Source organism: Saccostrea cucullata, unplaced genomic scaffold, assembly GCF_032062105.1.
Source record: "Saccostrea cucullata isolate Sc308-1 unplaced genomic scaffold, CSIRO_AGI_Scuc_v1 ctg8558, whole genome shotgun sequence".
Lineage (NCBI taxonomy): Eukaryota > Metazoa > Mollusca > Bivalvia > Ostreida > Ostreidae > Saccostrea > Saccostrea cuccullata.
This window is the reverse complement of record NW_026933586.1, coordinates 31,181-45,000: the sequence shown is the minus strand read 5'-3', so window position 1 is coordinate 45,000 and position 13,820 is coordinate 31,181. Positions and strand designations below refer to the sequence as shown.

Here is a 13,820-nt window from a genome sequence, read left to right as displayed (position 1 = left end):
ATGAATGCCTTGTCTCTTCTCATTCAGTAGATATGACCGTGATAACCAAGGTTAATTTTATTCAGACAGAAGAACAGTCTGACATACAAATGTACATATTTCTATATGAATTGCATGGGTAAAATTGGACCAGTGGTTCTAGAAAAGTTAAAAATGTAAAAAGTTTTCAGACAAACAGATGGACAACATGTCACAACAGACGTTATATGACAAGGAAACCAGAAAAGCTCAAATGAGTGTTTTGAAAGGGTTACAATATGGTTGCAGTACTTGAAAAGCTGTTTTTTTTCATGCAGAGATATGCATGACCAACATATTCATGTTTTATATTTTCTTTAGTAATTTGTTTGTTTGTTGTGAATACATCTCTCATTGGAATTTTTCCGTCATATGGAGACACCACCAAATAATAATGAAGACAAGATGTGTTTGTGAAACACTGATGTCCCTGTCTGGTAGCCTATGGCGAAGGTTGAAGTTTCTCAAATATATGTCAAACTCAAAGGTCAAGGTCAAAGGGTTCAAATTGTTGGTATCAGAAAAAAAGTCTTGTCACAAGGAATGCACATGTGAAATAAGTAATCCCTAGTACTTCCTCTTCAAAAGTTAATTGCCAAGGTTAATTTTTTAAGTGGTTCAAACTCTACGGTCAAGGTCAAACATATTTATACCTGTTGACAGTTCACAATGAATACACATGTTAAGCATGAAAGCCCTAGCACCTACTGATCAAAATTTAAGCCAAGTTTAAAGTTGGGTATTTTTCTTGTAAAAATGTGTATTCTAGGTCAAGTGATCAGAGGTAAAAATTAATGGTACCCAAATAAAAGGTCTTAATTGTCACAAGAAATAAACCTATAAAATGTGGAAGCCAATTGTATAGCCCATCCCACTTAAAACTTATGGGCAAGGTTATAATTTCTGCAGACAAATAGACAGACATAATATAAACACAAGAAACAAAATATGTACATAATTAGTCAAATGGAAAAAAATATACTATTTAATTGGAATCACAAAATAGATTGTTATTTCAGGGATAGTGAGTGGGTAGGGAGATTGGACCCCCCTGGAATTTCCTTTGTTATTTAAACAAGACTATATACTGAAGCAAATAAAAAATGACTTTGGACATCCTCCCCCTAACTAAGAAAACATTGGGTTTTTTTTGTTTATTTGTTTTCAGTGTATGAGTTTTTTTCTCCTGCTTGTCAGGAAATTCTAGGCATGAATTTTTTGACTGAGATGTGAACCCCCCTCCCTACTCCCGAAAAAAAATTCTGGATCCGCACCAGTATTGGCAGTAACTGAATGTCACATCGACAAGGGGAGATAACTTCACAATATGAAATTCGTCTAGTGTGGCATGCGATGATCTTTGACCCTTTTTGAACTTTAACCTAATCGTTTGGGTTTATTTTACCCCCCACTATACTTAAACTTGTACTTACCGACCTCCATAGGTCTTGTAAACTTCATGAAATATAAATCCAATTATAACACAAAATGAATTAATCCAAAGCACACCATTCTGCAGCATGTTATAATGATATTCCATTCGGAAAACCTTCGTGCCATCGATTCCGTCACCTTATGAGATGAAGTGGGAATTGGCCGAGGTGTACCGAATAGAGTTTAATCTAAAAATATGATAATGGGTGGCGCAACGTGATGTGATGTAGAATTTACATGTCAAGAACAAATTTTAAATTAATTCATAACAAACAATGTTTTAACAAAACTGTTCCATCTAGCCTATTCCCAAAAGTATGTACTGTGTGATTGTGGTGTCGAGAGGGGGGGGGGATTAGTAAATTTAAAAAGGTCCTATTATGAGCAAAACATTTATCAAAATCTAATTCACATTATTAATAGAATTCAAACTGGTATATAATGAATTAAGCATGTAAAATAAATATAAGAGGTTCTGAGTTATAGGTCACAGGGATAATTTCATACCCAATTTGATGAATACATGTAAATTATAGGCACGTAGCAACCGGGGGGGGGGGGGGCTGCCCCCCCCCCTTTTTTTCCCAACATTACCTGTACTATAAGAAAATGTCCATTGAAAAGATGGTTGCCCCCCCCCCCACTTTTTACCACAGTATATACATTGCAAGGAAATATGGGAAAAAATTGGAAGTGAAAGTAATTTTGCCTTGAAAAAAAAAGTGGCCACTACCGCCCCCCCCCCCCATTTCATTTTTTTTCCTTGTTAATTTTTTTTGGTTTTTAAAAAAAATTTTCTCAGGTTGCACCCCCCCCCCCCCCCACTTTCAAAAACGATGCTACGTGCCTGAATTATATAGAATTATTTTGATTTTTTCCTTGGTAAGCCGCCCGTAGGATTGTGTATTTAGAGGCAAACACCTTAGTGCGGGTATTACTGTCTCATGACAGCATCTAGTTTTTATTTACAGCTATAAATAACCAGAAGTCTCTGTCGAGACTGTAGCTCTACTGGTTTGTACTTATCAAAAACCATTGCACTATTTTATGTATCTTTGTGTAGTCTACTTGTGTGCCAACTTATTTTGAAATCAGACCAAAACTGTAGAAGGAGTAGTGTTTTAAAGGAATTTTACAGAGAATTCTATTTATAGTAACCATGGCAACACCGATCACCGAAATCAAAAACCGATGCACTATTCTATGTATCTTAGTGTAGTCTACTTGTGTACCAAGTTATACTGAAATCAGACAAAAACTGTAGAAGGAGTAGCGTTTTTAAGGAATTTCATAGAAAATTCTATTTTTAGTAACCAAAGCAATACCGTTCATCAAAATCAAAAACCGATGCACTATTCTATGTGTCTTAGTGTAGTCTACTTGTGTGCCAAGTTATATTGAAATCAGACAAAAACGGTAGAAGGAGTAGCGTTTTTAAGGAATTTCACAGAAAATTCTATTTTTAGTAACCATGGCAACACCGTTCATCGAAATCAAAAACCGATGCACTATTCTATGTATCTTAGTGTAGTCTACTTGTCTGCGAAGTTATATTGAAATCAGACAAAAACTGTAGAAGGAGTAACGTTTTAAAGGAATTTCACAGAAAATTCTATTTTTAGTAACCTTGGCAACACCGTTTATCAAAATCAAAAACCGATGCACTATTCTATGTGTCTTAGTGTAGTCTACTTGTGTACCAAGTTATACTGAAATCAGACAAAAACTGTAGAAGGAGTAGCGTTTTTAAGGAATTTTACAGAAAATTCTATTTTTAGTCACCATGGCAACACCGTTCATGGAAATCAAAAACCGATGCACTATTCTATGTATCTTAGTGTAGTCTACTTGTGTGCCAAGTTATACTGAAATCAGACAAAAACTGTAGAAGGAGTAGCGTTTTTAAGGAATTTCACAGAAAATTCTATTTTTAGTAACCATGGCAACACCGTTCATCGAAATCAAAAATCGATGCACTATTCTATGTATCTTAGTGTAGTCTACTTGTGTGCCAAGTTATATTGAAATCAGACAAAAACTGTAGAAGGAGTAGCGTTTTTAAGGAATTTCACGGAAAATTCTATATTTAGTAACCATGGCAACACCGTCCATCGAAATCAAAAACCAATGCACTATTCTATGTATCTTAGTGTAGTCTACTTGTTTGCCAAGTAATACTGAAATCAAACTAAAATTGTAGGAGGAGTAGCGTTTTTAAAAATTGTTTACAGACAGACGGACAGACAGACAGACAGACGGACGGACGGACGCCGGACGCATTACTATCGCATAAGCTCTTCTGGTCTCTGACCAGTAGAGCTAAAAATAAGCAAAATCCTTAACAGCAAAAAGTTCAAGCTTTGGAAAGATAAATCCATTTCAATGTCACTTTGTACCAACAAATCTTAAAATGTTAAGTCTGTGCATTCTTTCATTTCACTAAGTTCTCTTGCCAGGGATTCTTTGCGTACATGGACATCAGCTTGTTTTCTCTTCAAAATTTTTTTGGAGCCCCTTCGAATATGAATGAGTAGCAATTAGTATAGAGTAATAGCATTATTAAGACTGTACTTGTTTTTCGGTAAATTAAACTGTCTTTTAATATTTTTAATTTATAAATAAAATTGATCTACTTTTCAAAGGAATATAAAGTCCTTACCGTTTGTGAAAATTCTGAAGATACTGCATACAAAATTATTTTTTTTTATTTGAGAATTCTCCAAGCATGAGCATTACTGGGCTATGTGTGTACAGGTTGAATGTTACCCCATATTTCCAGCAGAACATTTTTTCAGACTTAGAACATGGTGAATGTATAGGACTGCCAAACTTCTCAACATCCAGTGTTAGGTTGTAATACACCTAGTGATAATGAAAGGAAAGATATATATATATATATATATATTTTAGAATTAAAATTTGAAGCATTGAAGTATTGCTCAGGTATAATGTATGAGTACCTTCTATTATTTAAAAAGCACAAATGCATTTACATACCATTCCTGTTTTTCCCCTGGCAGCACTGACAATAGGATGGATGCCATTTCATGAATTGGATGAGGGAAAAATAGAATTTTTAAATTACATGTACCATCCGGCAAAAATAAAGCTCCATTTAAGGTTTGACATCTTACTGGTATTTTACCTGCAGATTTCCTGAATAAAATACAATGACAAAATTTATATTCCTAATTATTAATAATAAAAAACCAATATACTCAGCATAGGCTTTTATTTAGAAATAAAACACATATCTTACAGTCAGCTAGCTGCAGAACTGTAGCTCTCCAAAAAAAAATTTTCGGAGACCTACAGATACTGTACAAAATGGACCTAGCAAATTATAACTAAATATTTGTAATCATTCGTGGTGTTATGCTCTATGTATACAGGTACACATAGCTACTGACTATGAGAAAAAGGTGCACAGAACAAATAATTTTCTGAATCAAATCAATTATATGCACTATAAAGTATAAGGGCACATATTAAATCTATGTTTGTTTGTTGTTCAAAGTCCTTAATTTTAATTTCCATTCCTACGTCGACACGATATATCCTGGTGAGTTTGAGATAAAAGATACCACAGAGTCCGACACTTCTGCTTCATACTTGAATATTTTACTTGAAAAAGACACTAATGGTAATCTAACAACCAAGCTATATGATAAACGTGATGACTTTAACTTTTCTATCGTCAACTTCCCTTACTTATGCAGCAATATACCTTCATCACCTGCATACGGAGTATTTATATCTCAGTTGATTCGATACGCAAGAGCATGTTCTACGTATGAACAATTTCTTAAACGAGGTAAATTATTGACAAGCAAGTTGATGAAACAAGAATATCAACAGTCTCGTTTAAAGTCATCATTTCGTAAATTCTATGGTCGATACAACGACCTTGTCAGCAAATACAATTTATCATTGAATGAAATGCTGACTGACGTTTTTCATACCAATTGTTAGTCCAATATTTATACACTGAATTGACCACGGATTCTTTCCGTTATTTCCTGATTATGACAACGAGCACACGGCGGGTGTGACCGGTCGGCAGGGGATGCTCACTCCTCCATGGCACCTGATCCCACCTCTGATGTTTCGGAGGTCCGTGTTTGCTCTGCTCTTATTTTGTATATTTGTTTAATGGACGTTGAGATTGAATACTGTTCGTTATTTCCATATCCTTCCCTTAATTCTGAAGAATTTTTACTCATATGGAGACACCATCATTTGCTAGTGGCGGACTGCAAATTTATACTTATTCTTGGCTTTCTGGGCCATTGAGCAGTGATGCATTGTATCTTGTTTGTGCCAACACCTACTGCAACACAGGACCAGTTAACATAGTGTTATTTGTAGGACTGGTCTCCACACCCTGAAGTGGATTTTAACCCGCGACAGTGCAAATACTCTTAGGCCAAAAAAATAATAGTCTTGTTTCCTGCTACCAGCCAGAAAAAAATAGGGTAGGTAGGTAGGAAAATTATTTTATTGTTTAATTTAATTTCATTTTTTCCAACGGTATTTTTTTGAATATGAACTACTACAAAACAAAATTAAACATGTCATAGCTAGGTAGATATCTTTTAAAATGAAATTCCATGTCTTTTGATAAACAATTCAAGTGGAATTTTGTGTAAGTTCATATTTTATAAATATATTTCATGTAATACAACTTGAGTATATTTTTTCACTTTTGAAACATGAAATTCATAAAATTCTGAATTTTTTCCCCAAAAGCAAATAAAAAACTTAAGGGTCAGGTGCAAAAAATAGGGTAGGTCGGGTAGCAGGAAACAAGACTATTTTTTATTTTGGTCTTACAAACCACTGCGAGATGCGGGTCATTTGCATCAAAATAAAAGGAGCCTCCAAATTGTTTTTCGGTAAATTTGAAAAAACAATATCAAGCTGATGAGGAATCGATTATCTTTATCATTATCAATGAATGGTCATTTAATGTTTCTCTGTGTAGGATCTGGAAAGTCTTTTGGTGAGGAATGAAATGTGTCAGATATTTGTGTTTGTTTCAATTTTGTTTATTTTCTTTTGTTATGGTAATTTGTTCAAATAAAAAGAATGTTTAGCTTGTATTTGCCTTGCAATTAATTAATTACGTTGTACTAATTTAACCTCGATGATCAATTGGGACTTTTTCTTTAAAACAAACAAAAAACAACAACAACGAAATGCAACTGTATGTAGCCAGTGTAGGCCTTCATAACCTATAGCTGTGCGATGAGTGACACGTAAAAATGAAAAAATAACAAAATATAGCCATAAGCATTCAAACCATATACTTATTCATTTTGAATCTAGTGTTTGTGCAAGCACAAATATGTCGATTGTAAACAATACTTTCACTTTGTCATTGTACTATCTTCGTCATGTAGGCATGTTACACTCGATATTTCTTAGAAAGTTTCCATAAATGTATATTATATACAGAAAATAATTACCCAAGATTCAGATAAACCTTTCTTCAGGTTGTGACAGCTCGATTAAAGATCGAATCAGCCCCTTGGTTTAGCTCCGTCAACTTTCAAGTTCGAAGAACGCGTTGATTTGTTTACTTTGTTACAAGCGCCGCGCTGATTAAAGCGTTTACGTAACCACCTCTAGTACACCAGCGACATCTGACGTCAAAACTATGACGAATGACTCCCATAAACTATGAACATAGTTATAACGAGGAAGAATGCTTTATCCAAAGTTGTGAATTGAATAGACCCTGTAATGGAAATTTCGAAATATGTGGCCCCAGAGTCGGTGGTTCTTGTTCGGCGGCTTGCAGAACTTGTTATAAAGTTGAAATGCATTTTCTCTTCGTTACTCTGACCTAACTATGGGTATTAAGTAACTAGATTAAGCATGCTTAGTGTATAATTACGATAAACTATGGTGTTTCTTTCAAAGTGAAATTCGTGGCTTTTGGTTTAAACGCGCACCAAATTCAATTGATGGAAAATTGTTTCATGAAACTCAGGTGATCTATAGAGCCAATCGCAAAACCCCTAAAGGATTACATTGTTTGTGACGAGCTGACGCTTTGCTTGTCGAGAACTTTAAATTCTACGTCACATTCTCGCCACATCAAAGGACGTAACCGAGATTGCGTCTCTCCCACGCTAAAGTCGGTCAGCTGCAATACATATCGCCGACGTTTAACGGGTTTACAAAAGGGGACAGAAAACACAAATCTTATTAAACAGTTTAAAAAGAGCATTATTTATATTATATGCATTTTTTTAGAGTCCGTAATAAATAAAAGCCGTGAAAATTTAATTTTATAGCATTTACCATTTGTGTACCGGTATATGGCACAGTATACATGCGATATAAAATGATGTACATGATCAATTTAAATTGTTGGATTTTAAGTATTCGTCCTGGTCATTCTTGGATTGTGTAGTATTTTAATTGTTTCAAATCACTAGTACTGTTGATGTGAAATGATTTTTCTGTGGAAAAGAGAAATATTCCGTTCGTGTATCAAGCCGTGAACTTGAGACTTGGGAACTAAGTATACATAGATTTTTTATTACATGTATACCCCAAACAGCCGTATTATACCAGAAAAATATGTACTTGTACTTTTAAGTATCCATATATAAAAGAACATTTCTGTCAAGAAGAGAAGTATGCCTATTCACAATTGTCAATAATTATGTAAAAATACTAAATTAGAACGGGTACATAGTTTTGCTTTAAAAAATACACACATGTTTAATAGCTCTCTCTCTCTCTCTCTCTCTCTCTCCAGGAAACGTTTCAGTGGCTGAATATGTATATATTTCACTCTATTGCATCAGTGATGTTTAAAATATGATCAGGTATTTTCGTTTATTTAGCACACAGTCTCTGATTTTTTAATTATCAGTAAGCACACATTAAATCCATTCTGATTGATCATATATACGACATACATGCACTGCTGCAGAATTTTTAAATACTGTGCATTATGTAGAAAAGTACTCAAAAGCACATTTTCGCAATCCTTTATAAAACTGAGATTTCTGTAAGAACATGTAAATACCCATAACAGGGAACCCATACTGAGCACTACGTACGCAGAGTTTTTGCAAACAGTAACATATCCTCCATATATGGGGGGGGGGGGTAGAATGGAAAAAAAACCAGGTGCGATTTCAGCAACTGTGGGACAACTTTATCGAATGCTAAGACAACTTTTAATAATCATGCGATTCAATGAATATTTATATTGTACTAACGTAGTGGAACTACAAGAGGCCCATGGGCTACATCGCATACCTGAGCAACGTGGCTAAGAAAATAGCAGAAATCAGCTCAGTATTTAAAGTTTAAATCCATAAGTGGTCCCAATCTACCTTTAAAGGGGATGGGAGTATATGTGAACAAACTTGAATCTACACGTCTTGAAATTTTCTCCCATAAGTTTCAACATTCTTGGCACTCTGTTTCTTGAGATGATTTTAAAAACATGTCATCAATTGCAAATTTTCACATTTTCTGAATTATCTCCTCAAAGAGGTCGCCCTTCATTTGAATAGACTTGAATACCGTTTACCAAAAAATGCCTTGTGGCAAGTTTGGTTAACATTAGCCCAGTGTTTCTAGAGAAGAACTCGGAAATGTGAAAAGTTTAAAGACAGACGTTAGGCAAAATGTGATCAGAAAAGCTTGGCCAGCCCTCGACCCACCCTTCTTTTTTTTCGTTTCAAACATATTGTTCGAAAGGTTTTACGTTTTAATAAAGATACTTTACAACAGCTTAAGTAAACAGTTTCATGTTATTTTAGTACATGTATACACTAAAAATATCAATTCGTAAAAATTATTGTGCACTGTACTTTGGATACATGAGACTGTCACAAAAATTTCAAGACCGTAATCCACTCTTGTTGCATCGATATTCTCTTTAGGTCAATATACAAACAAATCAGAATAAAGTCAATATTGCGCGTTAGTGCAACCCACATCACAAACCTGTTCTTCTCCAAGACATATATAGCACAATGCTTAAGCACCCAAATAAAAACACCTATAGAAACTCATTGCAAATACCAGAATATATTAATTATATTTTAATCATTTAAAAATTGCAACATAACAAAAACTAGCGCACGCTCCCTGCGACGCAGTTTAGTACCGGTAACTGGCAAATTTTCTTTAAAACCTTTTCTTCAGAGGAAACACGTGGACAAAGTCTATTTATTTTCAAAATCTGCCAGGCCCATCTAAAGGAATCAGAAAATAAATGTGTAATTAGATTTAGACTTTATAGACATAGGCGTCGAAACCGGGCGAGCGTAGAGAGGGGGGGGGGGCTTTTTCAAAGTTAGACTTAGTATAGACATTGAACATTGCTGCGTAGGTATACCCACGAAATAGGACTTTTGTGTTTGGAAAATACACATCCCTTGTTTTTGTTTGTGTGTGTGTGTGTGTGTGTTGTTGTTGTTGTGTGTGTGTGTTGTTGTTGTTGTTGTTGTTGTGTGTGTGTGTGTGTGTGTGTGTTGTTGTTTTTTTTTTTTGCTTCTCAGGTTTGAAAGGTCTAAAATAAAATTTCTTACCCTTAGCCCCCACTTTAATTTGCTTCCGACGCCCATGATAATTAGATATTTTCCGTCGTTTGGTATAAATTACCTTGTACATACAACATTCGTTAAAACTTAAAAATAAATTGAACTTCAATCGTTAAAATTTGAAGGTAAATGGACACGTCTTCCCAGGCCTTCCCTCTTTATCTTTTCTCTCGAATATACGCATAAAGAGGGTATCCATTTTTCACCAGTATATTTTGTACCAAATCCAACAATCTCAGCATGCATGACTTGGGTTGATACGCGTAACTAATAAATCTAATGATCAATGAATCATGCACTACTCGACTTTAATACTTGTTCGCAAATATGAAAAAAAAATTGCGATACTAGAATAAAATAATCGACCAATTAAAATATTCGTAATGGAGTGAAAAAATCTTAACGTTTTTAAAATCAAGGTTAAAAAAAACTTTTTTTTAAATTCAAGGTTTAAAAAAACTTGAAACTTTGCAGGTAACATTCAAGAAAACGACATCGGGACTGTCTACTCCATTTTTTGAACCCCGAAAACAAGCTGTATGTTGCAGCTGACCGACTTTAGCGTGGGAGAGAGGCCATCTCGGTTACGTCCTTTGATGTGGTGAGAATGTGACGTAGTATTTTAAGTTTTCGACAAGCAAAGCGTCAGCTCGTCACAAACAATGTAATCCTTTAGGGGTTTTGCGATTGGCTCTAAGGCCCGTGGATCTCTTGTCAAGGTTTGTAATATATATTATACATTTTTATTAAAATTCTTTAAAGAAATCATTGCCGTAATTGATAAAAAGTGAAATAGAACAGTATATAAATCATCAGTCGTATTTGAAAAAAAAATCCAAGACAATATACATTCAGAGTATGTAATAAAACGAAACAATAAAATGCATCTCATTAAAAGTCAAACCAAAGGATGACATGTTTTACAAATATACTAATTTACGTAACATATTAAAGGAAATAAAACCGACATATCATAATCATTTCAATCATGCTGAATGGAAAGATTGGACATGTCATTGACAATGTAAAACTAAAAAAAAATACAAATCAATACTGAAGTACCGTACAATTCTTTTGTAAGAGATCTAGAAACCTTTGACGTCTAAGTATCTAGCCTTCTTTTTTTCATTTTTTCCACAGATGTCTGAATTCGGCGTTGAAAGTCGATGCACACATGAACATCTAATTGTAACATTGCATGGCGAGTTTGAAACTCGGTCTTAGCAAAATAAACCGCATTGCTTTTTTCCTTTGTTTATCAAATAAATTGGATATTTTAAGTATGTATTGTTGTTGTTGGTTTGTTCTCATACTAAATATGTATCACTAAAGAGGGTGTTGCAGAAACTCGTGATTATTCCCTATATCGAGAAGGACATTTAAATACCCACCACGCTTGAAGAGTTGCGTCTAAATATAGATACAGTTACGTAGTCGACCCTATTTACAAGACAGGTATAACCTTATTTAGGCAAAAGGAATAACATTTTATATTTATTTTCTTTTAATAGTTATAGCGAGCATTTCAACCACCCGGCAAGCAGTAGATATACAGTTTCGACTCATCAATACTGTAAAGTTGTAAACTAAAGGCATCTTTTTTAAAAAGTGAAATAACTAGATAGTGTATATCAAATTCGTTTACCTTGTCTCTTACTTCGTTATTGAATTTACTTCCATGACATGCACAACCACTTAACAATATTAATAACTGACAAAAGTATATTGTGTCTTTATGATTGGAATACTCATCACAATGTTTTGCTTTGAATTGCAAGTAAATACATGTATATGACACATATCGTTACGCCTTTTTGCTTTCTGCAGCATCCATTAACAATGGTGATATTTTGTCCTCTTTCGGTTTATAGTTGATATTCCTCGCATATGCTAATTACCAAATGACAGAGGCAACGTGGGAGCATGTTCCAACAGTTCTGGCACCAATAGGACTCTGACAATACCTTCCTGTGATACTCTTCCCGTCGTGATCAACCCAGATATCGTACTGTTTGGCTGAAGAATGCCGGGACTGAATGCGAGCATGGACAAGATCTGACATAGATTATCGTAAATATATTTCGGAAGTCGTACCAAGCATATACTCATCTACATAGGATGAGGCTTGACGAATCTGGTAAATTCCAAACGTCAGCGCCCTAATGTTATCCTCTGTCATCCTCGGGAAGCTATTTATACAATCATGAGAGTTTTGAAGAGGAAACCATGATTTGGACCTACGTAGCAATGAACTGTCAGATAAAATCAGTTTCTGCAGAAGGTTATCTTGACTAGCTAACCTTAACATTTTTTGGGCAATTTCGCAGTCGGCATTTGTATTGTTGATGAAAAGAGGGGCGATAACAATTACAATGCAGCAACAATATGCAGGTAATCTTTGATATTGTGAATATCCGAGTTTGGAACCACTTTATCAAAGTATTTCCAGGTTTTGATTCTTCCGTTTACGCATTCAACTGCCCAACGTATTTTTGTAACGAGTCTGAAACGGTTGGCCTCTGTTGTATAAAACTGTTTAGAAGATTTTGGAAGAAAAGAGGGGGATTCGGTATGAAATCCCCCTTCTTCCAATAGATCAAGAACATCTCGAAAACCACGATCGAGGATGAAAATGTCTCCTTCTTTCAACCTCATCCCATCAGAACTCATCCCATCAGAGTTGGTTTCTAACATATTTCGCATGATAGCCACGTCGTTGTTTTTCCCATCAGCGAAAAATGGTCCGACTATTGACATTATGTAGCCCGTCGTTGTTACCACAACCATTGGCTTGACCAGTGGGCGATGTTTATGCATGCTATTGCATTTTCTCTGAACTTTATTTTTTGTGCTTTTTTGTATGTAAATGTATGTTCCGTCCAGTATAAGAATAGCTGAATCGGACAGGAAATTGCTAAATATAGAGACAGCAAGATCAGAAGTGTGATTGTTAAGTACATCTTCTCTACTTATTGAATCGAAACCTAGGAAATCAGGTACACAGTTTGATGAAAGCTCCAGTTTTGCTCTCTGGATCATCCTGGAAACTTGATATGGTTTTTTTTTGACCCACACAAAGTTCCTATCAATCTACAATATACCAATACACAATTTTTATGCATCAATTTTGCATTCTAATCAGCTGTACAACGAAGGTATTGAATAATGCATTAGTAAATAAATAGCATTTGGTGAAAGGTATTTCTATGGAAATATGTCCTTTTATACTACTCTTGTTCAAACAGACACTGGGTCATCTCCGACTCTGCTTGTCGGAGATTTACGGGGAAAACCGAGTGTCTGGTTGAAAGATAATACACTTATATTGGAGTTGCTTATATTGTAACCTGGTCCCCTGGCTCATTTTAACCAAAATTAATACAAAACATTCCTGAGGTAATGAAAATCTCAATTATTTATAGGAAGGACCAAGCCCTTTCCCAAGGGCATTTATCAAGAAAAGTATAAGATAGGATCATTAAAAATCTTATGAGGAAAAACCAAAGGACCAGAAAAACTTAAACATGTTGTAGCGTCCTGATGATTTGAAAATATTCAAGTCATGACCCCAGAGAGATTGGGTAAAGACACAATATATGACAAGGGGGTAAATCTGGTAAGGAACAGCAGGGGCACATATATTCAAGTAAGTTTTGTTGCATTTGTTTTCCTTAAATACTTTGTTTTTAAAGACATCGAATGGTTTTTCATAGCACCTAGATAAAGTAAATTTAAAAGTTATTAGAAAATATATCTGATTATGATTAACTGAATATCTTTTGCTAGCCAAGT

At 34.8% G+C, this 13,820-nt stretch overlaps 1 long non-coding RNA gene across 1 annotated transcript; it reads right to left on the bottom strand.

Annotated features, from left to right (window-relative positions):
* Positions 1-4,228: 4,228 nt before the first annotated feature.
* LOC134238699 (uncharacterized) lies at positions 4,229-7,070 on the bottom strand. Its single transcript, XR_009986068.1, has 3 exons — positions 6,921-7,070; positions 4,450-4,608; positions 4,229-4,314 (listed from the first exon to the last, which is right to left on the bottom strand). It is a non-coding gene; the product is annotated as an uncharacterized LOC134238699 (long non-coding RNA).
* Positions 7,071-13,820: the final 6,750 nt, after the last annotated feature.